Source organism: Rana temporaria, chromosome 7 (assembly GCF_905171775.1).
Source record: "Rana temporaria chromosome 7, aRanTem1.1, whole genome shotgun sequence".
In the NCBI taxonomy this organism is placed as follows: domain Eukaryota; kingdom Metazoa; phylum Chordata; class Amphibia; order Anura; family Ranidae; genus Rana; species Rana temporaria.
The window spans coordinates 88,910,428-88,937,086 of NC_053495.1; positions in this window are offsets into that span (position 1 = coordinate 88,910,428).

Below are 26,659 nucleotides of genomic sequence, written 5' to 3' on the forward strand. Positions count from 1 at the left end.
CGTATAGGGGAGAAATGAGTTGCTATTCATCCGACCGCTATAATTATTTTTTGACCCTTATACTGGGCCTGTACAATAGATTATTTTTTTTCATCCCTATCTTTATATAGGAACAATAATATGTTTGTTTCTTTGGACTTTTTGATGAATTAATTTTGAATAAATAATGGAGTTGATGTTATTTAAAAACTACAACTACCAGCATGCTCTGATACACCATGTAGCTCACCGTCACCAGAAGTACAACAATTATACTTTAACTCCCAGCATGCCTGGACAGTTAATGGCTGTCCAGTAATACTGGGGAGTTGTTTTGCAACAGCTGTAGGCTCCGTTTAGGAAACAGTGCCGTACCAGACGTTTTTTTTTTTATTGTGGAGGGGAGGGTGGCTTTGTAGGGGTATGTGTATATGTTGTTTTTTTTTTTTTTTTATTTAGTGTGGTGTAGTGTTTTTATGGTACAGTCAGAGGGGCGTGGGGTTCACAGTAGTTTCCCGCTGAGGGTTTGAGCTGCAGCGCCAAATTTGCTTCAGCTAGAAGCAGACTGTAAGCCCCAGCCCATGTGAATGTACCCTGTACATTCACATTGGGGGAGAGGGGGGGGGGTTATTGCAGCCAGTTGCATGCAGGGAGTTGTAGTTTTGCAACAGCTGGAGGCACAATGGTTGCAAAACACTGCGAGTTTGTTACCTAACTCAGGGTTTCAAGACCAGTGCGCCTCCAGCTGTTGCAAAACTACTACTCCCATCAGGCATGGTCTGTCAGTGCATGCTAAGAATTTTACTTTTGCTGCATCTAGAGTGCCACAGTTTAGAGACCCGTGTATAGTGAAAAACTGAGCTTTTGCTGATCGGCCCACAGGCCAACTCTACCTTTTTACCTGCCTGGCCATCCTCGTTTGGCCCTGCCCCAACTCCAGCTAAGCAGGTAAAAAATCTGGGTATAATTTTTGATGCTGAACTAAGCTTCGTACCTCACGCAAAATATTGCATAAAATCAGCCAACTATCATCTGCAATTATTACGGAAAATTAAGAATCTTTTCACTCAGCACAACCATATGATCTTAGTTCATGGACTTATCCACTCTAGGTTAGATTGTTCTAATGTTTTCTTTCTAGGGCTCCCACAGAAGTGGATAAAACGATTGCAGATTACACAGAATCATGCTGCAAGACTAGTCACAAACTGCCCAAGGCGGAATCACATCTCCCCGGTGCTTAAGAATCTACACTGACTCCCGATAGCAAAACGGGTTGAGTTCAAGGCACTCTGTCTGGTGTTTCGGCCTATTGGCAACTAGGTCCGATGTACTTATGGAATATGACACAACACTACTGTCCACCCAGAGAGCTTCGCTCTACTGACGCCCTGTTAGCAATTATTCAATCTAGTCGATCAGCTTCAAAAGGTGGCCGCCGGCTCCAAACAATGGGGAACTCCCTTTGGAACCAGCTCCCTCATCAGCTCCGAGCATCCTCCTCCTTGATGGCCTTCCGTAAGGGCTTGAAAACACTTCTTTTTTCACAAGCCTACAGATAGAGACTTGGCCTTCCAAGCCCTTAGCAGGACGCTGCCTTAATCCCAGGCTGCGGTCCATAGTCAGGGAGTAGGGATAGGCTTTTTGTGCCCTGACACCCCCCCCCCCCTTCTTTTTATATTTCTGTTTATTTCTTGTCTGTTCCCCTCTTTTACTTAGATGTCCTAGTTTCTTCTTTTTGCTCTTGGGAACTGGATACCCCCAGCTTGTTGGTAAGCGCTTAGACGCGAGTTTCACAACTCGCATTCGGCGCTCTATAAGTATTTATTCCAATCCAATCCAATCCAATAGTGGTCTGAAAAATGTGGGCCTGCAGAACTTGCAAAACTAGAAGTCCCAGCATGCCCAGGCATGCTGGAAGTTGTAGTTCTGCAACATCTAAAGGGCAATATGTATTCGAACGTCCTTGGGCCTTAAGGACCCTGAAGTCAGGACGTTCGCATACGTCCTATGTCCACAACATGTTAATTATGCTAAATAGCAAGGAAAGTGCCTAAATACACATTTACAAACCAGGGTGTCTGCAGCTGTCCAGGCATGCTGGGAGTTGTAGTTTTGCAAGAGCTGGAGACACACTGTTTGGGAAATACTAATATCTGATCTTATATCCTAACTTTTAAACTAGTCTAAAATGCAGTTAAAGATAATGAAAAAACAGTGGTGAAATTACTTACACTAATCAGCAGTTTTTCCTCACTGGATGAAAAGTTACTCCCCCACCATCTTCGCTTCGCAGTGCAGCACAAAATCGCGATCCGAAATTCGACTGGCAAAGATCCAGGAAATGATCTCCGTTTTCGCGTGTTGTTCGCGCGCCTGCGCATGCGCAGACGAGAATTTCGCAATCATTTTCGCATTCGCATTAGCGAAATTTCGCAATATTGTTTATTCGATAAAATATCACGAATATTCGATTTTGGCGAATATTTCTCGAATATTCGTCTATATATTCGTGATATATCGCAAAATCGAATATGGCGTATTCCGCTCAACACTAGTTGACAGTACTGCAGTGTCTGGCCAGGTTTCTGGCCAAACACCCGCAGCTACCTGTTTATATTCTTGGAGACCTTAATAGTGCAATGGATACCTATTTGGATATATATAAAAAGTTTTCTCCACAGGGCCCTAGGGAATACACTCCACTGGCTAGATTTATAACTGAACTGGGATTGGTAGATCTGTGGAGATGTAAACACCCCCTCCACACTCAGTTTTCTTGTCATTCCCTGACTCACTCCACGCTCTCTCGTATAGATTTTGCCCTGGGTAATGATTTGGCGTTGTCTTTTGACCCAGTAGTAATGTATTTGGCCAGGGGCCTGTCAGACCACTCCCCGGTGCAGCTTTCCTTGGATCTGCATAAAACGTGTCTCCCTATGCATTGGTAATTGAACCCTTTTTGGTTCCAATTATTTACCGATTTGGGGAGCATGCGGACACAGATCCAATAGTTTTTGGACGATAATAAACTATCAGCTGCGCCTGGAGTGGTATGGGACACGCTAAAAGCCTTCATTAGGGGGATGTGTATAAAATAAATCAGTCATATTAAAACAAGAAATAGGCAGTGGGCCTATGAGGCTGAGAAGGCGGCGGAGAAAGCAGAGGAACTGTATTTGCAGGATCCCATACCTGAACATGAAGGGAAATGGAAGGACGCACAAAAGCTTTATCGTATTATTCATTTACAACAAGCTGATAACAAGAGGTTCTTCACTTCCCAAACATATTTCGAGGAGGGGGAAAAAACCGGCCACATGTTAGCTATGATAGCTAGGTCTCAGCAGCCATCCCAAGTAATACATAGTATTAGGACCTCAACGCAACTGACGGTTACAGATAGTTCTACTCCTTCTATCAAGATTTATATTCTTCTAAGGTGATATATCCAATGGAGGATTTGACATGTTTTTTGGATTCCATCACACTCCCGTATCTTAATGAGTCGGATAGGGAGCGCCTCAATGCACCTTTTTCCCTTGAGGAATTTCAGATCGCGTTGGACACCTTTCCAAACTCAAAAGCTCCGGGAAATGATGGACTGCCAATTGAATTGTAAAAAAAGTTTGGTGGAGTGCTCCTACCGGAGCTACTCCACATGCTCAAAAACGCACTTGACTTGGGCGCCCTATCTAAATCTATGTATGAAGCTGTAGTGGTAGTAATACTGAAACCGGGGAAAGACCCTGAAAAACCGGATTCATATAGGCCTATCTCACTGTTAAATACGGACCTGAAACTCCTCACAAAAGTGATTGCCATGCGCCTCTTGGCGGTGGTGACTGCACTGGTACATTCGGACCAGTCCGGTTTTATACCAAACAGATCCACGGCAAATAACCTGCGACGACTTTTCCTTAATATGCAGATTCCCACTGACAATCATGGACATAGAGTGATATTGTCGCTGGATGCCGCTAAGGCTTTTGATAGTGTGGAGTGGGAGTATTTGTGGAAAGTGCTGGAGAAGTTTGGACTGGGTGAGAATATCATCTCTTGGATTAAACTACTGTATACAGCACCAAAAGCGTGTATCCGGATAAATAATATCCTTTCACCTTCTTTTGATTTACATAGGGGAACAAGGCAGGGTTGCCCCCTGTCTCCCCTGCTTTTCGCCCTGGCCATAGAACCTCTGGCGGCGGCTATAAGAGGAAACACAGAAATACAGGGATTCAGGCGGGGAGAACTAGAAGAGAAGGTAGCACTATACGCAGACGACGCGCTGTTGTTTCTGGGTGATATGTCTGCATCCCTGATTCATCTTATGAAACTGGTCCATACTTTTGGAACCTTCTCTGGTTTTAAAATTAATTGGGACAAGTCTACCCTTCTTCCACTAGACCCACTCTTGGGACCTCTGCCGAAGATTGCTGACCAGATCAAAGTTGTGGATAAATTAAAATATTTGGGCATTATGATCCACCCTAATTTAGATCAATATATTAAACTGAATGTGGAGCCTGTTCTTAAAAAATTTCAGGAAAAAACAACGAGCTGGATTAAGTTGCCGCTGTCCGTCGTTGGGCGCTGCAACATGATCAAAATGATTTGGAACCCACAGCTACTCTACGTGCTCCATAATGCTCCTATATGGATCCCTGCTGAAATATTTAAGAAATGCAACACTATATACAGAGCACTAATATGGAGGAAACTGGTCCCAAGAATTAAATTAGAAACTTTACAGGAGAGGAAGGATTTGGGAGGCTTAGCAGTACCGAACCCATTTTTTTATTTTATTGCGGCACAGCTACAACACTTGGCAGGATGGTTGTGCCCGGAACCCTCGGACCCCACTAGAAATATGGTGGGAGCCCAGGTAACCTGAGATAACCTGATAGAATGTATAGAGGTGGGGGAACTGGGGTCTCTGGACCAGTACCCCACATTTATACTTATAGACAAAATCTGGAATAAAACTAAACAACACCTGCAATATAGGGGATATACTAGCTGGTCACGTATATGGAGGAATAGTAATTACTCAGAACTTAATAAATTACAACATTTTATTGATTGGGAGAGATGGGGAGTAAAGTATATCTCTCAATTATACGATAGAGGGGTACTTAGGGATTTTCAGTCCCTACGTGCAGAATTTGAGCTGCCCAATAAGCTCTTCTTTCAATATCTACAATTGCGACATGCCATTTCTGCGCAGCCTACAATATCTATATGGGAGCTGTTATACCTGAAGGGTTTCACATGTACTGGCACTTTAAGGCTGGCTCCACCCAGCAGTGATGACAAGGGTCAAGGGGTATAGTAGCCATCTTAGAGAGAGCACATGTAGGAAGCAGATAACCTGTAATGTCCTGAGATGCATGTTGCAGTGTACAGCCTGTACTGAATAAACATCCATTGTTCCAGCCCAGAGTCTTGTCTCCCTCACAACACGGAGGATATAACAGTGGCGACGAGGATGGGATTTACAAAGTGTCTATCAGTCTGAGAGAGAGACAAAGACATTGTGGATTGTCACCTGGATAAAAGCAATCACAGATCCCAGCAGGAAAATGTCATTAATCGGGACATTAAGTGAGTTTGGAGAACAGACATCCTGGAGTTCCTGGGTTGAGAGGCTGGAACAGTATTTCAGTGCAAATGCCATCCCAGACAACAGGCAAGTAGCAGTGTTTCTGACAGTGGTTGGGGCCAAGACATATGACACTCTTAGAGATCTGCTTTCCCCTGTAAAACCAGCAGCTAAGACATTGGCAGAGCTGCTGACACTGCTAGAGGATCACTTCCAGCCTAAACCATTAGAAATTGCAGAAAGATTTCGCTTCTATCAGAGGCAGCAACAGACAGGTGAAGAGATTAAAGCTTATGTGCTCGCCCTTCGCAGACTAGCCTCGACCTGTTCTTTTGGGGACTACCTACCTACTGCACTGAGAGATAAGTTTGTCATGGGACTGAATTGTGAGTCAACACAAAAGAGACTGTTAACAGAGAAAGACCTTACCCTTACCAAGGCAATTGAGATAGCTTCAGTGATGGAAATGGCTGTGAAAGATACAGAGGAATTGAACCCCCAGAGCAGAAGGGAAGAGGTGAAGCAGGAAGTTTTCAGAACAGCAGTCAAGCCAACTGCTGCAAACTGGAAATACAGACCCCCACCAAGCCGGGAGTCAGCTTGCTACCATTGTGGGAATACAGACCATGATCACAAAGTCTGCCGGTTTAAGGATCAGACCTGTCACAATTGCGGTAGGACCGGCCATCTGAAACGAGTTTGCCGTAGCAAGAAGGTGCGAGATAAACAACCTCTGAACCCCAAGACTAAGACATATATGGTGGGAAGATATACATCATCATCTGAGTCAGAGGATGAGCAAGTGCTCCACAGGTTAGACATACATCATATGCATTCAGCACCCTCCGCAATGACTGTAGATGTAACCATTGAGGGAAAGAGACTCAAGATGGATGTAGACACAGGAGCAGCAGTTTCAGTTATCACCCAGAAACAATGGAGACAACTTCAGACCCGAAAAACTGTCCGCCCAACACCAATCAAACTGCAGACATACTCAAAGCAGATACTCCACCCACTGGGTTACGCAAAAGTAAAAGTATTGTACAAGGGTCAGACAAAGAGACTGCCATTATATATCCTAGAAAATGGGGGACCCCCTCTATTTGGGAGAGACTGGATTGCTCACTTTGGTATGCCAGACATCGCCATAAGTCCCTGTAACACCGTTACCATTCCATTAGGAGATAATGAGGGATGGGTGGTGTCCCTGAAGCAGCGGTTCCCAAAGATTTTTGATGACCAGTTGGGAAAAATAAAGCATGACTGTGTGAGACTCAAGCTGAAACCCAACGCTCAGCCTAAGTTCTTCAAAGCTCGGACAGTACCTTTTGCACTCCGAGCAGGTGTGGAAGCAGAACTAAGTCGGCTGGAGGAACAAGGTGTCATCTCAAAGGTAGAGCACAGCGAGTGGGCATCACCAGTTGTACCGGTAAAGAAATCGAATGGGGACTTGCGCATTTGTGGCGATTTCCGCATGGCACTGAACTCGAAATAGACCAGTATCCCCTACCCAGAGTAGATGACATTTTTGCCTCTCTTGCAGGAGGTCAAAAGTTCACCAAGCTTGATCTCAAACAAGCATATTTACAGTTTGAGGTCCATCCTTCTTCCCGCAAGTTTCTGACCATCAACACCCACAAGGGACTGTATCAATATAATCGGATGGTGTTTGGGGTAGCCTCTGCCCCAGCCATTTGGCAACGAAAAATGGACGAGATTTTGGCAGACATTCCTTTCACTCAGTGCCTGCTAGATGACATGCGCATTACAGGTCGGACCGACCAGGAACACAAGCAGAATGTGGAGCTTGTGTTGGCGAGACTCCAAGAACAGGGTCTGAAAGTGAACTTAGCAAAATGCCAATTCATGGTGCCTAAATTGGAGTTTTGTGGCCACCTTGTGGATGCAGAAGGTATACACACCACGGAAGCCAAGGTTGATGCTTTAGTCAAAGCTCCAGCCCCAACCAACGTCCAGCAGCTGCGATCATACCTTGGCTTGCTGAACTATTACCACAAATTCCTGCCAGATCTGGCACACACCTTGTTTCCGTTGAACAAGCTTTTGGAGAAACACTCCAGATGGGACTGGTCGGCTGCATGCCAACGTGCTTTTGAAGTTTCTAAGCGGAAGCTGTTGGCGTCACGCATGCTTGTGCACTATGATCTCCAGAAGCCTCTCACCTTGGCTTGTGATGCCTCACCCTATGGTCTGGGGGCGGTACTATCCCACATCTTACCAGATGGGTCAGAAAAACCAGTGGCATTTGCCTCCAGGTCTTTGACAAAAGCAGAAAGCAATTACTCACACATTGACAAAGAGGCTCTTGCGCTGATATGGGCAATTAAGAAGTTTCATCTTTACCTGTATGGTAGGGAATTCACCATACTGACGGACCATAAACCACTCCTTCAGATCTTTAGCCCTGACAAAGGCATCTCCCACACTACTGCGGCCCGCCTCCAACGCTATGCCCTATTCTTGGGGGCATACAGCTACAAAATTCAGTATCGTGGTCATGATGCCAATGCTAATGCGGACGCTATGTCCCGACTGACAGGGAGGTCCATGGACTCTTCTCCACCGGTCAAGAGTTGTTGTTACACCAGCCTGTCCTTCTTGTCTTCTGGGGAGATAGCAGCCCATACAACCAAGGATACCTTTCTGAAAACCATACTCTCCTGGGTACGTTCCGGTTGGCCTGCAACTGTCACACAGGAGTATGAACCTTATTTCCGTAGGCGTATGGAATTAACTGTGGCTGGCAACTGTGTTTTATGGGGAGACCGAGTGATCATTCCACAGACCCTCCGGAGACACATTCTGGACTTGCTACATACTGGTCATCCCGGGAGCACACGTATGAAACAAAAGGCCAGAGGCTATGTGTGGTGGCCAAACCTAGACTCAGATATCACAACATATGTGAATGCTTGTGCTGGATGTGCACAAACGGCAAGAGACCCTCCTCGAGGGTGCGTCCAGCCCCGGACTTGGCCCACGGTTCCTTGGTTTCGCCTACACTTGGACTTTGCAGGCCCGATCAGAGGACACACCTTCTTGATCATAGTGGACGCCCATTCAAAGTGGCCTGAGGTCATTCCTGTTACTCAGCCAACGACTAAGGCAACGGTTTCCATACTGTTACATCTCGCTGCTACGTTTGGATACCCCAGAGAAATCGTCACAGACAACGGTGCACAATTCACCAGTCAGGAGTTTCAGCATTTCCTGACTGCCCACAACATCAAGCACAAGTTGACCGCACCTTACCACCCGGCTACAAATGGTCAAGCAGAGCGGTTTGTGCAGACTTTTAAACGCTACTTCAAAGCTACAGTGGCTGCAAGTAAACAACAGTCCCTGTCACCCCAGCAGCTGGACTCCTTCCTTTCTGCTTACAGAAACACACCACATGCAACCACTGGGAAAACTCCAGCAGAACTCCTTCTGGGGCGGCAGCCATGGACTGTTTTGGATATGCTCCGCCCTCAAACAGTCCAGGAACATGTACTACAGTCCCAAGACAAAATGGTCAAACACAATGAGCTCCCCCAATTCATAGCCCAACAAAAGGTATGGGCCCGATCTTATGGAGCTTCCAACACCCGTTGGCTTCCTGCTGTCATTGCAGAGACTTTGGGACCCAAGATGTACAAGGTCCGCCTGGAAGATGGTTCCATTTGCAGACGTCATGCGGACCAACTGCGTCCTCGTTCTCAACTGCCCGAATCCCTGATGCCAGCTGAACCACCAGTGTCTCAAGGATCTGCTCCCAGCGAATCAGGATGCACAGAGTCTGATGATTGTGGGGACTCTGAACTTTTGAACTCGTCTCCAACAGAGCCCTCTAGCTCTGGTCCGGAGGTCTGTTTACCCTCTGAGCTGGGGGATCCCTTCTTGGCCCCGCCGGTACCCATTCCGGCCAGCCCTGTTTCCTCCGGTCCCGAATCGCTGGATGCCCGGCCTCAACGACACTGTCGCCCTCCTGACCGGTTTCAGTTGCAAGAGCGGTTACGAGACTTTCGACGGGGCCGACGGAAGTGATCCGATGACATATTAACCCCGCAACGGTTCCTGGAAGCTTGAAGTCCCATAATTCTCCTGTGTTTGGAGGACTGTTATTGGACAGCTATCAGTTAATGTTTTGTGCCTGTTATTGTTTTGTTGTGTTTTTTTTTTGTTTTTGTTTTTGTTTTGTTTTTAGGGATGGATGGAAGGTGTTATACCTGAAGGGTTTCACATGTACTGGCACTTTAAGGCTGGCTCCACCCAGCAGTGATGACAAGGGTCAAGGGGTATAGTAGCCATCTTAGAGAGAGCACATGTAGGAAGCAGATAACCTGTAATGTCCTGAGATGCATGTTGCAGTGTACAGCCTGTACTGAATAAACATCCATTGTTCCAGCCCAGAGTCTTGTCTCCCTCACAACACGGAGGATATAACAGGAGCTTACTAGACCAATAATGCTCATGAAGCTAACTATGGCGCCCTCTAGGAAAGGACAAATTTCGTCCTTGTATAGTGCCCTTCTTGGTCATGCCTCTACGGCGATGACTTTGAAGTGTAGAGCTGGCTGGGGGGATGACATAGTATATATTGCTGATGAAGAGTGGAATACAATACTAGGCAATGTTCTTAAGGTTACATTGTCATCAACTCAGCAGCTAACCTAACTTTTTATTATTCATCGTACATATCGTACACCTGAAAAGTTGTATAAATGGCATAGAAGGGATGACCCATTTTGCCCCCGCTGTCTAGTGGACAACGGGACCCTTGTTCATATGCTCTGGAGGTGCCCGAAGCTGCAGCGTTACTGGGGAGCGGTGGTGGACACTGTTAATAGCATTTGGAACCTTCAACACCCTATGGATCCTAAACTTTGTTTGTTTGGGTGGTTAGACGAAGAAATGTATATGCCATATACCTCTACTGCAATCCTGAGGACCCTATTTTTGGCTAGGAAGCTAATTGCTAGGAAGTGGCTGTCTGTAACAGCCCCCACATATACAGAGTGGATAATGTCAGTAAATGATTCTCTTGTTAGGAAACAACTTACTTATAAACATCGGGGTAATTCGGGGAAGTTTGAGAATATATGGGGTTCTTGGTTGAATGCCCCAGGTATGGCACCAATGCGGCTGATGCAAAGCAGAACCTCTGGATATAGAGAGTAGAGACCACTAGGCAGGGGAAGAAGGAGTAATGGGAGGGAATATTCAGGGTGCCTAGATACAATGCATCCAGTTTAGGGCTGAAGAAAATAGAGATGCTATATGGATGTATATGTGACTTTCGCTAGATACAGACAACTATGGAGCAGGAAGCCGGGACCGAGAGTGGATTACCACCGCTGGAGTTTTTTTCTTTTTTTTTTTATTACTAAAGGACTTTTTTCGACGGTGTGTGTGTGTGTTTTTTCAACTATTTACACTTCCTTCGTGAAATGGTAGGGGTACAATGTAAAAAGTGGTCTTCCAGATTCTGATAAGCCCCCCGCCCACAGACCCCCACAACCACCGGGCAAGGGTTGTGGGGATGAGGCCCTTGTCATCATCAACATGGGGACATCCTCCCCATCAACATGGGGACATCCTCCCCATGTTGAGGGCATGTGGCCTGGTACGGTTCAGGAGAGGGGGAGGCCACACTCTGCCCCCCCTCTTATCTGCGGCCGGCCAAGTTAACGTGCTTGGATAAGGGGTCTGGTGTGAATTTTTGGGGGAACTCCACGCCATTTTTTTTTTATTTGGGGTGGAGTTCCCCTTAAAATCCACACCGGACCTGAAGGGTCTGGAATGGATATTTGGGGGGAACCCCACGTCATTTTTTTTTAAATTGACGGCAGTGTTCCCCTTAATATCCATTACTGGTAATGGAATTTGGGGAGAACCCCACGCTATATTTTATTTATGAATGAATTCATTATAGCCGCAAGTCCGGTTTTAAAATACTTTTTTTCCTTTCAGAAATGACACTTTGTGCAGGGACAGTTCTATGTACTGGAAACATGCGCTATTTCACATGCTAACTTTACACCCCCCCCCCCCTAGGTACGAAATTTAAAGTAATATTTCACTTTTATTGTTTCACTTTTAGCATTATTAAATTCACTGCTCCCGAAAAAACGTTTTTAAAACTTTTTTTGCATTGATACATGTCCCCTGGGACAGGACCCAGGTACCCAAACACTTTTTAGGACAATAAATTGAATATTAGCCTTTAAAATTAGCACTTTAGATTTCTCCCATAGACTTTAACAGGGTGTTCCGCGGCTTATCGAATTTGCCACGAACACCCCTAATTGTTTGTTGTTCGCCGAACAGTCGAACAGGCAATGTTCGCGTCGAACATGAGTTTGATTCCAACTCGAAGCTCATCCCTAGTAGCAAGCAGTACAAACCCAAAAAAAGAGGGGTGGGTCCTGTGTCCGTCCATGAACTCAGAGAAAAGGATTTTATGGTGAGCATAAAATCCTATTATCTCTTTCGTTCATGGACGGACACAGCCTTAATCTTGACAACGTGGGACGTCCCAAAGCAGTCTCAAAATGAGGGGTGGGAACAGCATAAAATTTAAATTCACCCCAAAACAGGGCTCCTCAACTGAGGAGTTGTAACAGCCACCTGCAAAACTTTGCGGCCGAAGAAGCATCCAAAGATGCACTCACATCAACTTGTAAAGTTTAGTGAAAGTGTGACCGGGCGACCAGGTCGCCGCCTTACACACCTGGGAAACAGACGCTTGATGTCAGAAAGCCCAAGAGGCACCATTGCCCTGGTCGAATGCATCGTGACAGGGAGGCGCCCGACCCTTTATGGCGTAAGCCTGATCAGGATCTGACGTATCCACCTCGAAATGGCGGCCGATTAGACCGCTGGGCCCTTCTTTGGACCAGCCACCGAAACAAACAGTGAGTCTGAACTCCGGAATGGAAAAGTAACAGACAAGTATATTCTCAGAGCTCGGACAAAGTCCAAGGAATGCCACGTCGTCTCCTTAGGATTCGACGATGAAAACACAAGGATGGCAGTACAATGTCTTCCTTGAGATGGAAGGTCAAAATGACCTTAGGAAGAAAAGAAGGCTGCCGACGCAGCACCACCTTATCCTTGTGGAAGATCAGATAGAGAGCCTTTCATGACAAGGCTGCCAGCTCAGAACCCGTCTTAACTGACATAACAGCCACCAAAAGGACCACTTTCTGAGAAAGTGTCAACAAGGGAGCTTTCCTGATGTTCTCAAACGGTGGTTTCTGAAGCACCTAGAAGTCATGCCATCAAGGCCATTGACTAAAACAGGATGACGTATGGGACCTTTGCGACAGCAGGTACTCTCGTAGCGGTAGACGCCAAGGGACGTCTGCTACTCAAATCCCCACAGAGGTAGTGGAGGACGGACCAGAGGGGCCGCATGCCGAACCCCCTGTACAAACGTTCTCACTAGAGTGGTGAAGGTGTCGTTGAAAAAAGACAGCCAGGGCAGATATCTGCCCCCTAATTGTACTTACAGCGTGGGGTGGACCAAAAATTTGCTTTAACTACTTGCCGTCGCCGCACCGTCATAATACGTCCACAAGGTGGCTCTCCTAGGCGAGATCACGTATTATGACGTCCTACCTTTTAGCCGCCACTAGGGGCGCACGCGCGCCGCCGGAGGCGCGCGCACGCGCCCCCCGCTCGCCCCCGACTCCCGTGCGTGTGCCCGGCGGGCGCGATCGCCGCCGGGCACACGCGATCGCTCGGTACAGAGCGGGGAACGGGAGCTGTGTGTGTAAACACACAGCTCTCGTTCCTGTCAGCAGGGGAAATGCTTTTCTTCGGTTCATACACTGTATGAACCGAGGATCAGTGTTTCCCCTAGTGAGGCCACCCCCCCCCCCCCCCACAGTAAGAACACACCCAGGCATACTTAACCCCTTCCCCGCCCCCTAGTGTTAACCCCTTCACTGCCAGTGGCATTTTTATAGTAATCTAATGCATTTTTATAGCACTGATCGCTATAAAAATGCCAATGGTCCCAAAAATGTGTCAAAAATGTCCGAAGTGTCCGCCATATTGTCGCAATACCAAAAAAAAAATCGCTGATCGCCGCCATTACTAGTAAAAAAAATATTAATAAAAATGCCATAAAAATACCCCCTATTTTGTAAACGCTATAACTTTTGCGCAAACCAATCAATAAACGCTTATTGCGATTTTTTTTTACGAAAAATATGTAGAAGAATACGTATCGGCCTAAACTGAGGAAAAAAAATGTTTTTTTATATATTTTTGGGGGATATTTATTACAGCAAAAAGTAAAAAATATTCATTTTTTTCAAAATTGTCGTTCTATTTTTGTTTATAGCGCAAAAAATAAAAACCGCAGAGGTGATCAAATACCACCAAAAGAAAGCTCTATTTGTGGGAAAAAAAGGACGCCAATTTTGTTTGGGAGCCACGTCGCACGACCGCGCAATTGTCTGTTAAAGCGACGCAGTCCCGAATCGCAAAAAGTACTCTGGTCTTTGGGCAGCAATATGGTCCGGGGGGTAAGTGGTTAAGAACAGCAGGACTCTGGGAACCAAATAAGCACGCGGATGTCACCTCATTTCCTCACAAATGGATATGTAGGTCTTCCAAGTGCGATGGTAAATCTTCCTGGAGGACGATTTCCGAGCACTCCTCATGGTAGAGATCACCGAGTCTGACAGGTTAGCACCAGCACCAGCTAAGCACCTGGCTCTCAATAGCCCTGCTATTAAGCCAGTGACTGTAAAACAGGATGGCATATGGTACCTTGAGACAGCAGGTCCTTTCCTAGCAGTAGACGCCAAGGGACGTCTGCTACTAGACGCACTAGGTCGGCGTACCAAGGATGCCAAGGTGAATCTGGAGCAATTAGGATCATTGGAATCCCACCTTTAGGGTGTGAGCGACCTCTGACGCTGCAGCCGAGCTTCTTGTTCCTCGATGGTTGACATATGCCACAGCAGTGGCATTGTCTGACTGGATCCTGGCTGGATGCCCTTGTAGCCTCTGAGACCATGTGGAGAGGCACAGCCTGATTGCCCGAAGTTCCAGGACATTGATCGGCAAGTGGGAATCCTCCGGGGACCAGCGACCCTGGGTCGACTGAACCCCCCAGACTCCACCCAACCGGTAAGGCTGGCGTCCATCGTGATGACTTCCCTGACAGAAGTGCCGGTGAGGTCAGCCACCAAACAAGGGAGGTCCTGACCAGGTGGCTCACCCGGATTTGATAATCCAGGAATGATGGGCGCTTGTCCCATCTGGACAGAATTTCCTTCTGTAGCACTCGCGTGTGAGATTTAGCATATGGTACCGCCACCCTGAGGCCCAGAACTCGCATGCAAAAGCTGAGTGACGACCATTTCTGGGATGTCAACTGCCGCACCGCAGGCCAAAGGGTCTGCAACTTTTCCACACGGGAAAAAAAACCTTTGCCTCTGAGGAGTCCAGAATCAACCCTAGATCTACTAGGCGTTGAGTTGGTACCATTACTGACTTCTGAATGTTCAGTACCCAACCAAAGTGTCGGAGGGTTTGACAGGTTATAGACAGGCTCACCTCTATTTCTGAGGCTGAAGCGGCCCTCAGAAGTAGGTCGTCCAAGTAGCCCACGATAGCGATGCCACCTTGTCTTAGTAGGGCTGTCAGAACATTATGGAAATATGTAAATCTGTGCTTTGGGAGATATACAATTTTCCTACAATACAAGAAATCCAAAATTATTTTATCCGTGCTATTTTGAGGACAAGTAACACAAATGAATATTTAAAATATATATATTTATTAACTAAAGATATAGTGCAAAATTAAAATCAGGTATAATTCATGATAAAACAAATAATTGATATACTTCTACAATCAGAGATACCTGATAGTTAAGTGTTCAGATAATATTTACATTATATGACAAGGTATATTCCCGTGATTTCCACGGACTCTAGGTAAACAGCTTTTGTCTACATTATGTTATCTCTTCTCAATACCAAACAGATCTCTTGCTTAATACTCCTTATATATGTGTACAGGCCCAGATTCACATAGGGCGTAGCGTATCTTCTTTACGCTACGCCGCTGCAACTTAGAGAGGCAAGTGCAGTATTCACAAAGCACTTGCGTCCTAAGATACAGCGGCATAGCATAAATGGGCCAGCGTGAGCGCGCGTATTTCAAAATAGGCAGGTTGTGGGCGTGATGTATTTAAATTAAGCATGACCCCATGTAGATGCATGGCCGAACGAACGGCGCATGCGCGAGTATGCTCAGTATCACGTCGAATTTTAAAAGTAAATTACGCCCGCTCAATGCTTAGGCGACGTGAACGTAACCTACGCCCAGCCCCATTCACGGACGACTTACGCAAACGACGTAAAATACGATGCTGTTCGGACGTTTCCGATGTCCATACCTAACATGACTTACCCCTGCTTTATGAGGGGTAACTTTACGCCGGTCCGACACCTTATGTAAACGACTTGATACGCCGGGCCCACGTACGTTCGTAAATTGGCGTATCTAGCCAATTTGCATATTCTATGCGGAAATATGCGGAAGCGCCCCTAGTGGCCAGCGTAAATATGCACCCTAAGATACGACGGCGTAAGCGACTTACGCCGCTCGTATCTAGGCAACTGTGAGGTGTATCTGATTCTATGAATCAGGCGTGGAGATGCGATGCCTCACAATCAGAGTTACGACGGGGTATCTGGAGATACGCCGTCGTAACTCCTTTGTGAATCCGGCCCATATTGTACAGCAGCTCTGCAATGCAGACAAGCGTATTTAAATTTAGAGAGAATTTATTTTCACAGACATCACCCTAAAACCATGGTAAAAATTTTGCCATTTAACTTTTTGAAGACAAACATAATTTGTGTATGTCTCCTAATATTTGGAATATAATTATTTCATACTGCAGTTAAAAATAAAATAATCCAAATACTTTTTTTGCCAAGTATATTTAAATGGTTTTAGTTATGTGTATGCGAAAAACCTCCAATTACCTAAATGGTAATAATCAAAATTATACATTACCAGTATTTAAGAGTTCTTTCTGTTTGAGAAGGAAAGTCCTACATCTTTGCGTTCAATCTCTCCTTCCAAAGATGGAGAGATAGCCTTCAGAGATAGAGTGAGAGCTCTCCCATCAGTGACCCTCAAAGATCCATCCAATCTCTCTCCCAAAATCATCAGAGCTCAGAGACAAGATCAAGACCCTCTCCTGTCCTCTGCAATCACTTTTTGTCTCCCCCATAAAGTGGGTGTGTATTTTACTATCACATGACTGACAATGTCATATGATGCTATGTTAGGTAGGCTGCCATTAGCAACCAACTATGGGGCCATTTTGAGTAATGCCACTATTAACCTGTAGGGGTGGTGGTGTATAAGGAATAATTCCTAATTTTAGGGTCGACCAGGATTAATCATAATTTATGACCCCCGTTGACCTCTGGCTTGATAAAACGCCATATTTTGTTTTATATGTCAAACAAATGACAACAAACCCAGACACTTCGGCAACTTCTCAATTTATGATTGAGATAAGGTTTCTGGTCAACACAACTGATACCGGAATTTAAGTTAAGCAGTCTCTAATACTTTTAAGCCTTATAGGATTTTATACTTGGGACCCTTGTTACAATGATTAAACAGGTTTATATATGGATATATAATTAGTACATAGATATACAGTGCAGATATATTTAAAAGGAACATTATTTAAAATAGACAATACCACAGGAATTGAATCAGCCCCATGGCATCATTATACAAAGACAATACTATGTTTTGTGTCATGCTGTGCAAGGCCTTTCATCTTGTTTATCTTACTGTAGCGCCCCCTTTACTTTCAGTAAGGGCACTACGCTAAAGTTAGTGGGAGAAAGAGAGAGATAAGTTGCTCTCTTTCTTAATTGTGTTAAATTTGGCGGTCGCCAAATCTGGATTGTTCTGTGGGTCAGTCTGCGTTCCAGGGATGCGGTACCATCCCTGGGCGGTAGATGGCACAGAGATATCCAGGCGGAGTTGCTTCTTCCCAGCAGCCAATGAGAGGAGTTGGGCCTCGCTTTGCATGCTGGGAGGGGGTATTTCTGTGGCGGAGGTCGTTGTTCTGGGTTCTTCGCGGGTTCCTGGTTCCAGGTGCGGCACCCACCTTTAGGGTGTGAGCACATCGCGGGCCCCACCACTATGGCCTACCTGGCCTGGGGTCGCGCGCTAGGCGGAGTTCCAGACTCTGGGCCCTCCTGGTCTGGAGCAACTGATGCTACCAAGGGGCCCCAGTGACTGACTGGGTCCCCCTTCTATTGAGAAGATCCCAGGCTGTATGCCGTTCGGTGGGGGATCGGCTTGAGGAAACCCGGAGGCAGGTTATCCGAAAGGGCTTGAACGAACCATCGGGGATCTGGTGACCGGGACATTGACAGGTACACTTCTACTGTCAACTGGTGACCCTAATGCTAATTACTGGGAGGATTTGCTCAACCGTTTAGCTCATCCAAGTACTAGGCATGTGGCAGAGGTCTCATTAGAGCCAGGCCTGTGGCAGAGGCCTGTTCCTCCCAGCAACCTTAAAGTGACGCTCTGGCTGCCAGGCCTGTGGCAGAGGTCTGTCTGGGGGCACTTCACCCACTCTGGCTGGAGTGGCAACGTTTGATGCAACTACAGAACAGCAGGATTGCTTTTCTCTATCCAAGCCTGATACCGCAAAGTTCCTTTACTTCATCAACCTTTCCTATCTACCTCAAGTTGATGTTGGTCGTGTTGGGACAGGAAATAAAGCATTCAGAAAACCTTATCTGCTGATTGGACATTCAGTTCAATTCTGCTCTACTCACTACCTTTACCCCAAGACATCACACAGAGGTAACTTAATACACCGATCCCAAATCAACCAGCGGCTCCTGAGGGGGTAGCGCTACATTACCAAGTGTCTAAAACCATTGGAGTTATAACCTGGGAGATGGCACAGCCAGACATCCATAGTCTCTTGTAAAGACATAAAATCCTTGTCTATTTATGGGCTCATGAACTTAATTTCACCCTTTAAAGAGAATATGGCTGCCCTCCTGCTCATAACATATATTAATAGGAAGGAACACTATAAAAAATATACAATGTGCGACTTTATATGTATTCTTTTAACCCCAAATGTCCCGACAGGGCGAGAATTGGGGAAAGCACCTTGGTGAACGAACACCCTTGGTGCCGATGCCAGGCCAAAGGGGAGAGCCACAAATTGATGGTGGTCTTCCCCGCCCGCAAAGCGCAGAAGTCTCTGATGCTTTGTGTATATGGGGACATGTAAATAGGCATCCCTGATGTCCAAGGATGCCAGAAAGTCCCCCGGCTGGAGGGCAGTGACGACAGAGCGAATCGATTCCATCCAGAATCCTTGTACCTTCACAAAGCAATTGAGGGCCCTGAGGTCCAGAATTGGGCGAACGCCCTCTTTCTTTGGTACTATGAACAGATTGGAGTAAAACCCCTGAAACCGATCCTGTACTGGGACAGGAATATCCACCCGCTTTTCAGCAGGTCTTGAACTGCCCCAAATAGGGCTTCCTGACGAGTCGGTTGTAGCTGGAGGTTGGAGGGAAAAAATCAGTTTGGTGGGCAAGATAGAAATTATATCTTGTACCCTGAAGACACTACTTCGCAAACCCACTGGACGGGGACCCGAGATGTCCACCGGGTCGCGAATTCGGTCTTTTGCCCGCCGTACTGGGCGGATGAAAAAAACGCTTGTGTGCAGTAAAGAAGGACCCTTGCCTACGACGTGATTCCTTCCCCTTTTTGGACTGTGGGAGCAGTGTGCTCTTACCTCCTGTAGGATCTTTAATTATGTCATCCAGGGAAGTTCCAAAAAGTCTGTCGCCCTTAAAGGGCAAGTCCATCAGGGCTTTCTTGGAAGATTGGTCGGCGGACCAAATCTTTACCCAAAGTAGACGGCGTAACACCACCACCTGACTTGAAGCTCTGGCCAGCAGAGGAATAGTGTCCAAGGCTGATTCTCAAATGAATTTTAGGCCTTGTACTAGTTGGTCAGCTAGGGCTACCTCGTTTGAGGAAGCCTGACGTGCTTGTAACCCATTGAGCAGCATCTTTGCCCATTCTCTGAGTGTCTGAGGCACCAGGGCCCCAACTATGGTTGGGCATACCGCTGAACCCACTACCGTGTACAGGTTGCTGGTGATTGCCTCAGCCTTCTCGTCTGCAGGGTCTTTGAAGGCGGGAGCCCCCTCCACTGGTATGGTGGTTAGCTTGTTTAATCTGGGCACAGGAGGGGGGCGAGATCCATCTTTTCAAGAAACTCTCTTCAAGAGGGTAACGCACCGCTAGATTTTTAGGGACCGAAAAAAACCTTCTGTGGTTTCTCCCACTTCTTGTATAAAAGTGTGTCTAAATAAGACACCGAAGGAGACACTTTAGCAGTGCGGGTTGCCTTACTGAACCCAAAAGGGACCGCCGCGTCTGCTGCTTCTGCAGACCCCTCTATTTTTTGAGTATCTCGCACTGCAGTGATAAGGTCACTTACTAGAGCCCTATCGCGTGCTGACCTGGGTCCGAGGTCGTCCTCACTTTCTGGGTGATCTTGGTCTGCATCCTCAGATACAGGTCATGAGCGCTAGCTTGACCCGGCTCCACATCTGAGTGTCCCCAGCAAATGGCGGGGGAGGGGGCACTTTCTAGCCCCCATTCTCCCACGCGATGCTTCCACCTTGGCCACGAAGGCATCTAGGATTGCCGACATAGCGTCCACCGATACATTTGGTGCAGGGGCATCAATTGCCAGCTCAGGTGTCTCGGGGGGAAAAAGCGTCTGCTTCTGACGCCATGCTGTCCACACACCTGACACAGGGATTCCCAAACAAGTAACCCACCACTCCTGGCTGCAGCAGAGATGAGGGGTTCCCCCCCCCAGAGGACTCACCACCCAGGAACCGTAGTAGATGGTTTAGATAGCAGAGCTGCTTCCTGCAGAGTGTGTCTGTCGATCTGTGCTCTCCAAAGCTGGGATCGAAGGCTGTTTGTGGGGCTACGATTTTTGTCAATCTTTCAGACTGCTCAGTCAGCAGCGTGTATCTGTTCATCTGCCGTTTTTAAATGGTCTGATCCATGGTACAATGGCTGCTGATCTGACACTAGAGGCCAACAGGGCAGAAAACCACAGTGCTGCAGAGTAATGCAGCAGTCAGTATACATCAGCAGAAATCACCAGGAAAATGGCCATGGAGCATCGCTAGGCCAATACAGATGCGGCTACAAGAACATGGCCGCCAGTGCAAGTAAAGAAATACAGCATGGACACACCAAACATGACCACCGACAGCATGGAGCAGGACACACAGGTAAGCAGAATCTCTTATGTAGCTTTATACACTGATTTAGTGACTTATGGTTCCCCAAGTGAAGCTCCCCAGAGGAACCCCTGCCCAGCAGCTAGCTCAGAGAGTCTAAAGAGGAGGGAGGGGAGAAGGGGGATAAGGCCCTTTACTCACCTTTCCAGGGATGCCCAGCTCTGTCTTCCTGCCGAAGGTGATTACTACTTACCCTTCCTGAGGGTTGTGCTGGAAGCATCCTAGACAGACCATCTGCCGCATGGTAACGGAGGTGACTGTCGGCCCGGCTGCTGCGACTCGGCCCTGTAGACCGGTCATATGTGTGCCCTGGAGTGTCTAGCTCACCGGCCACCGGTAGAGCGACGGGTATGTCGTGGATGACCCAGTGCGTAACTATGGTTAGCACACGCTCGATGGCCGAAACTGGGGGGACTCCAAGGATCTGGGATCCAGCCTGTTGCCCAGTCGGCAGTTCATCGAAGATCACAAGAAAAAAATAAATTGAAAAATAAAAACCAAAAATCCAAAGCAGATTTGAAATAAAGCCTTAAGGCTTATGGATCCGAAGGGAGCCATGTCTTCTCCTTAATAAGGCAGAAAAAAACTGAACTGCTTGGTGCAGGCTGAGGGGATATAGTCAGTAGGACTGCACCCTGGGCGGGGCTGTTCAGCTTTGAAGTTGTTAACACTTTCTGCCTAGTCACTCCTAAAGAAAGGCTATTTCCCACGTTGTCAAGATTAAGGCTGTGTGAAAAAGGGGAAGGGAAATAGGAAAATTTGTGCTTGGTAAAGAATAAGTGAAATAAAGTGAAAATTATATTAATAGTCCCTGAGGGTAATATTAATAATCCCTGAGGGATCCTGCAGCTACACACTAAAACCTTGATAACAAGTCAAAAAAACATATGTAAAAAAACAGTGTAGCGCTGGAAATCAAAATGAGTAAAACAATAAACGTAAAAATTGAAAAATACGTGACATTCAAACACCTTCAAAAAAACAATGAAGTGAAAATCTTAGGATATATGCAATTGACATATAATATATTCAAATGGTGAGTGATCAGTGAAAACAATGAGTCCAATGAATCAGCAGATGGAAATCCAGAAAGGAAAGTTCAAAATTCAAAAGGAAGCTATGAACATCCAGTGTATATTGAGAAGTTCCAGATAAACGTGAAATCAGCCCATCACCTGATAGTAAAATGGAAGGCTTACCAGAAAGCCTGTGACCGCCCTTCTCAGGGGGGTCAAAACAGGCTTATATGATGAAGTTATGCTGCAGAGCAGCTGAGAAAATCCTCCGTCTCTCACACCTTCTATTGTTTTCAACCACGGCTCACAGGTCCTTCCAAGGGTATCACAGGTGTGTGTGTATAATGTTGAATACACACTCAAAGTGGGGGTGGGTGTGCCGCAATGGGAAAAAAACAGAGAAAGAATTCCATAGTGCAGGCGTTTAAAAATCTAGAGGGTTTATTGTGGGTATAAAATACAAACTCTCGTGTTCAGCGAGAGGTAATAAAATATCCTTGCAAGGAATTATAAAACAAAGTAGCTCCGTTTGGCGTCAAGCCGCCTATGGGGAAGAAAAAAACGTGCATGCAAAGGGCGATCACAGGCTTTCTGGTAAGCCTTCTAATTTTACTATCAGGTGATGGGCTGATTTCACGTTTATCTGGAATTACTCAATATACACTGGATGTTCATAGCTTCCTTTTGAATTTTGAACTTTCCTTTCTGGATTTCCATCTTTCCATCTATGCCGACCGCAATGGAAGCGCCACCTAGCGGCCAGCCTCAATATTGCAACCTAAGATAGGACGGCGCAAGCCGTCGTATCTTAGATATGTTTAAGCGTATCTCTGTTTGAGAATACACTTAAACATAAGTCGGCGTAGATTCTGAGTTAGGTCGGCTTATCTACTGATAAGCCGGCCTAACTCTTTCTGAATCTACCTAATTGTTTTCACTAATCACTCACCATTTGAATATATTATATGTCAATTGCATATATCCTAAGATTTTCACTTCATTGTTTTTTTGAAGGTGTTTGAATGTCACTTATTTTTCTATTTTTACGTTTATTGTTTTACTCGTTTTGATTTCCAGCGTTACACTGTTTTTTTACATAAGATTAAGGCTGTGTCAGTCCATGAACGAAAGAGAAAATTATTTTCCAATTTCCCTATGGTGCTGTTTATATCCGGCGAAATGTAAGTCATGAAATGCTTGTAGCTTCCGGTTTCTTAGGCCATAGAGATGATTGGAGCCATTCTGGTCTCTGATCAGCTCTATGGTCAGCTGGCGGAACCACCGGCTGCATTCTCAGGTTCCAGAAAAAGCATGGAAGATGGTGGGAGGGGGGGGACATTCCCTCCCACTGCTTCTAAAAGCAGTCTAGAGGCTAATTAGCCACTAAGATTGCTTTTACATGAAAGCCGACTGCTGGCTGAAAAGAACGATACCAAGATGATGTCTAAACCCACAGGCATCATTCTGGTATAACCATTCAAATTCCAGCAACATACACAAGTACATTGCTGGTCCTTGTTGGGCATATATTGTAATCTTTTTTTTCATGCAGCCTGTTGGCTGCATGAAAAAAAAGAGATTGATCGGTGGGTATGCCCACCATTAGAATACCTCCCTTCATCCACCCACTTCTAATGATGGCCATACATGCACCATTTATATATGCCAAAAATGGGGGCATCCTCCCGCAAAAGTTAGGAGCAAATCGCTCCTCCGCCCCTGCTGCCCCCATGCTTCGACATATATGCTCTTTTTTAACTGTGGTGGTGATATCACATCCTACAGTGTTGGAGTCATGGCCTTATGTATTGTTATAGGAGCAAACGCTGTTGCTGTCAAGATAAATAAATCTGCGCTGCAACTGAATGGTGTACCTGCTTAGCAAATGATGGTTAACATTAAAACAAAGTAACATTACAGTATAACAGTAAAACCTTACCACACCATACCTGCAAAGCAAATACAAAAAAAACATAGTAAAAAAAAATTGTTTAACGCAACCTGTGCCTTATATATATATATATATATATATATATATATATATATATATATATATATATACATACACACACACAAAATTATGGGGGCATCCTTTTTTCCTCTTTCTTTTTTTTTTCCTTTAGCACAAAACCTAAATACACCACTGTAAGGCAGTACTCCAGACATAGAAGTGAGGCCAACTTCTAGTACAATTACATTTTATTGCAAAATTCCCTTCACAACTACTTCACCCTTGGTCAACTGTACTAGACTATTTCAAGCTGGTGCAGCACTTCTGGGGTACACATCTCTTAGCTTCTGTATTCCTTAGGATCCTCTCTCTGTCTCCCTGTGACAAACATGCTAGATACACAGGGGCTCTGTGCCATGATATCGGTCCTGTATATGGGGCACCGGTTGCTAGGGAAAGGGTTAAGGTTAGAAACCTCCTCACTACCAGAGAACTCTGACATCCCTGCCTAGTCACACTATTCATCGGATGGCAGCTGTATGAGCTGAAGGTAATTATTTTTTAAATTGGTGCATTAATAATGTGACTTTGTAAAACTTTTGTTACCGCAATAAGCAGTAGGGCTTTTTGAATTTGGGGTGCAGGTTATTTTTAAGGGGTATAGTTTCAGAAGTGCTTTTTTGAATTCCCCAAATATATTTATCTACTTCTATTGCCATAGCTGCCCCTAAAGGATAAGTTCACCTTTAGTGCGTTGTTTTTATTTTTATTTTAAATCGACGTAATCCCCTTTTAGGAAAAAAAAACCCAGGGGAGCCTAAAGTAGATATCTGCATGCAGGTAGTAGGTCCTTTTATGTTTTTTTGGGGTCATTCTCCCGCAAAAGTTATGCCTCGTACACACGGTCTGACTTTTCAATGGGCAAACCTCAGTCGGAATTTCGACCGTGTGTACGTGGCATTAGGAGCAAATCGCTCCTCCGCCCATGCTTCGGCATATATGCTTTTTTTTTTTAACTGTGGTGGGGAAATCACCTCCTACAGCACTGGAGTTACGGTTTTATGTATTGTGGGAGCAAACGCTGTTGCTGTCAAGATAGATAAATACACGCTGCAGCTGAATGGCGTACCTGAAAACAAAAAAATGGTTTCGAAAATACCTCATAGAGTGGGATTGTGTAGGCAACATAAATTAAATTATTCAAAAATATATATGAAAAAATATATAAATTTATTACAAAAATACATACAGCATATACAAAAAATTGTTAAATATCTCGAGAATTACATAAATATACATAATACAAAACAGAACATAAATGATGCAAATACTGTCCGGCATACGGTACCATCACCATTTGGGAGGTAAGTTTGTAGCTGAAAAGCCGACGCGTTTCGAATGCTACGCATTCTTCATCATGGCATAAAACAAGTAATGCATCTGAGATAGAGCGAAAAAAGTTATATATATTAAATACATTCACGTTATAACATTGTATTCTCTTCATTAAAATGTAGAAGCAGTACATATACATCCTCCTCATCAAATAAACCCCCTCCTTCTTTAATTGCATCGCTGTGATTTGGCCGCTTTCCCCACTAAAGATACATGCCAGATTCCTAATAAACGTTTAGGCCCTTTTCTAAAATGGTTGCCGGGGAACTTCCGGATCCGGTTGAGATGTCTTAGACATTTCATAGATAACTAACCAATAAAATGGCCGCAGTAGCACTTCCGTTTTCGGAAGTGACGCCAATCGACTGGCATTCGAATCCCACTACCAAAATGGCCGCGGCGATACTTCCGGTATCGGAAGTGATGCCGACATATACACAATCAATGACGGCGCTGCAATGCGCCTCGCCACAGCGGCGTTTTTGAAAGCAGGAGGGAGCCACACATGGTTTCCAACAACCCCAAGCTGGAACAATCGATGTGGTGATAAAGGGGAGGATCACAGCACCTGAATAGAGTTAAGGTAGGTACTTAAGGAGGGCCAGGAGGGTTAGGTGGTGTCATTCCCTCTCCATATCCAGGAGAGCAAGGAGCTGTTTTTTCACCTCCAAGGGGAACCTATCTGGGAAAACCATCAATCATCCTCAGGACCTATTTATATCCAGCTCCATTTGGATACAAGATTCCAAACTACTGGTGGTGAGTTTTTCATGAATGGCTTGGAGTATTATCTCCAACCAATGATTTGATGCTCAACACTGGTATTTTTTGATACAAACTCTTGATATTTCCTCCACATAGGATTACTAACACCACCCAAATTGAACCAATTGGTTCTACCCACTCTATGAGTGATATTCAAATAGGGAACTGTCTGTATGGTGCGACCTGCTACAGGAGACATCCGGGTCCCAGAACACCGAGGGGCCTCCTGCCCCACACCCTTGGGCGTGGAGTTTTTTAGGCAATAGGTGAGATTTTTTCACTGATATTTTGTGTCTTTTCTTTATTTGATGAGGAGGATGTATATGTACTGCTTCTACATTTTAATGAAGAGAATACAATGTTATAACGTGAATGTATTTAATATATATAACTTTTTTCGCTCTATCTCAGATGCATTACTTGTTTTATGCCATGATGAAGAATGCGTAGCATTCGAAACGCGTCGGCTTTTCAGCTACAAACTTACCTCCCAAATGGTGATGGTACCGTATGCCGGACAGTATTTGCATCATTTATGTTCTGTTTTGTATTATGTATATTTATGTCATTCTCG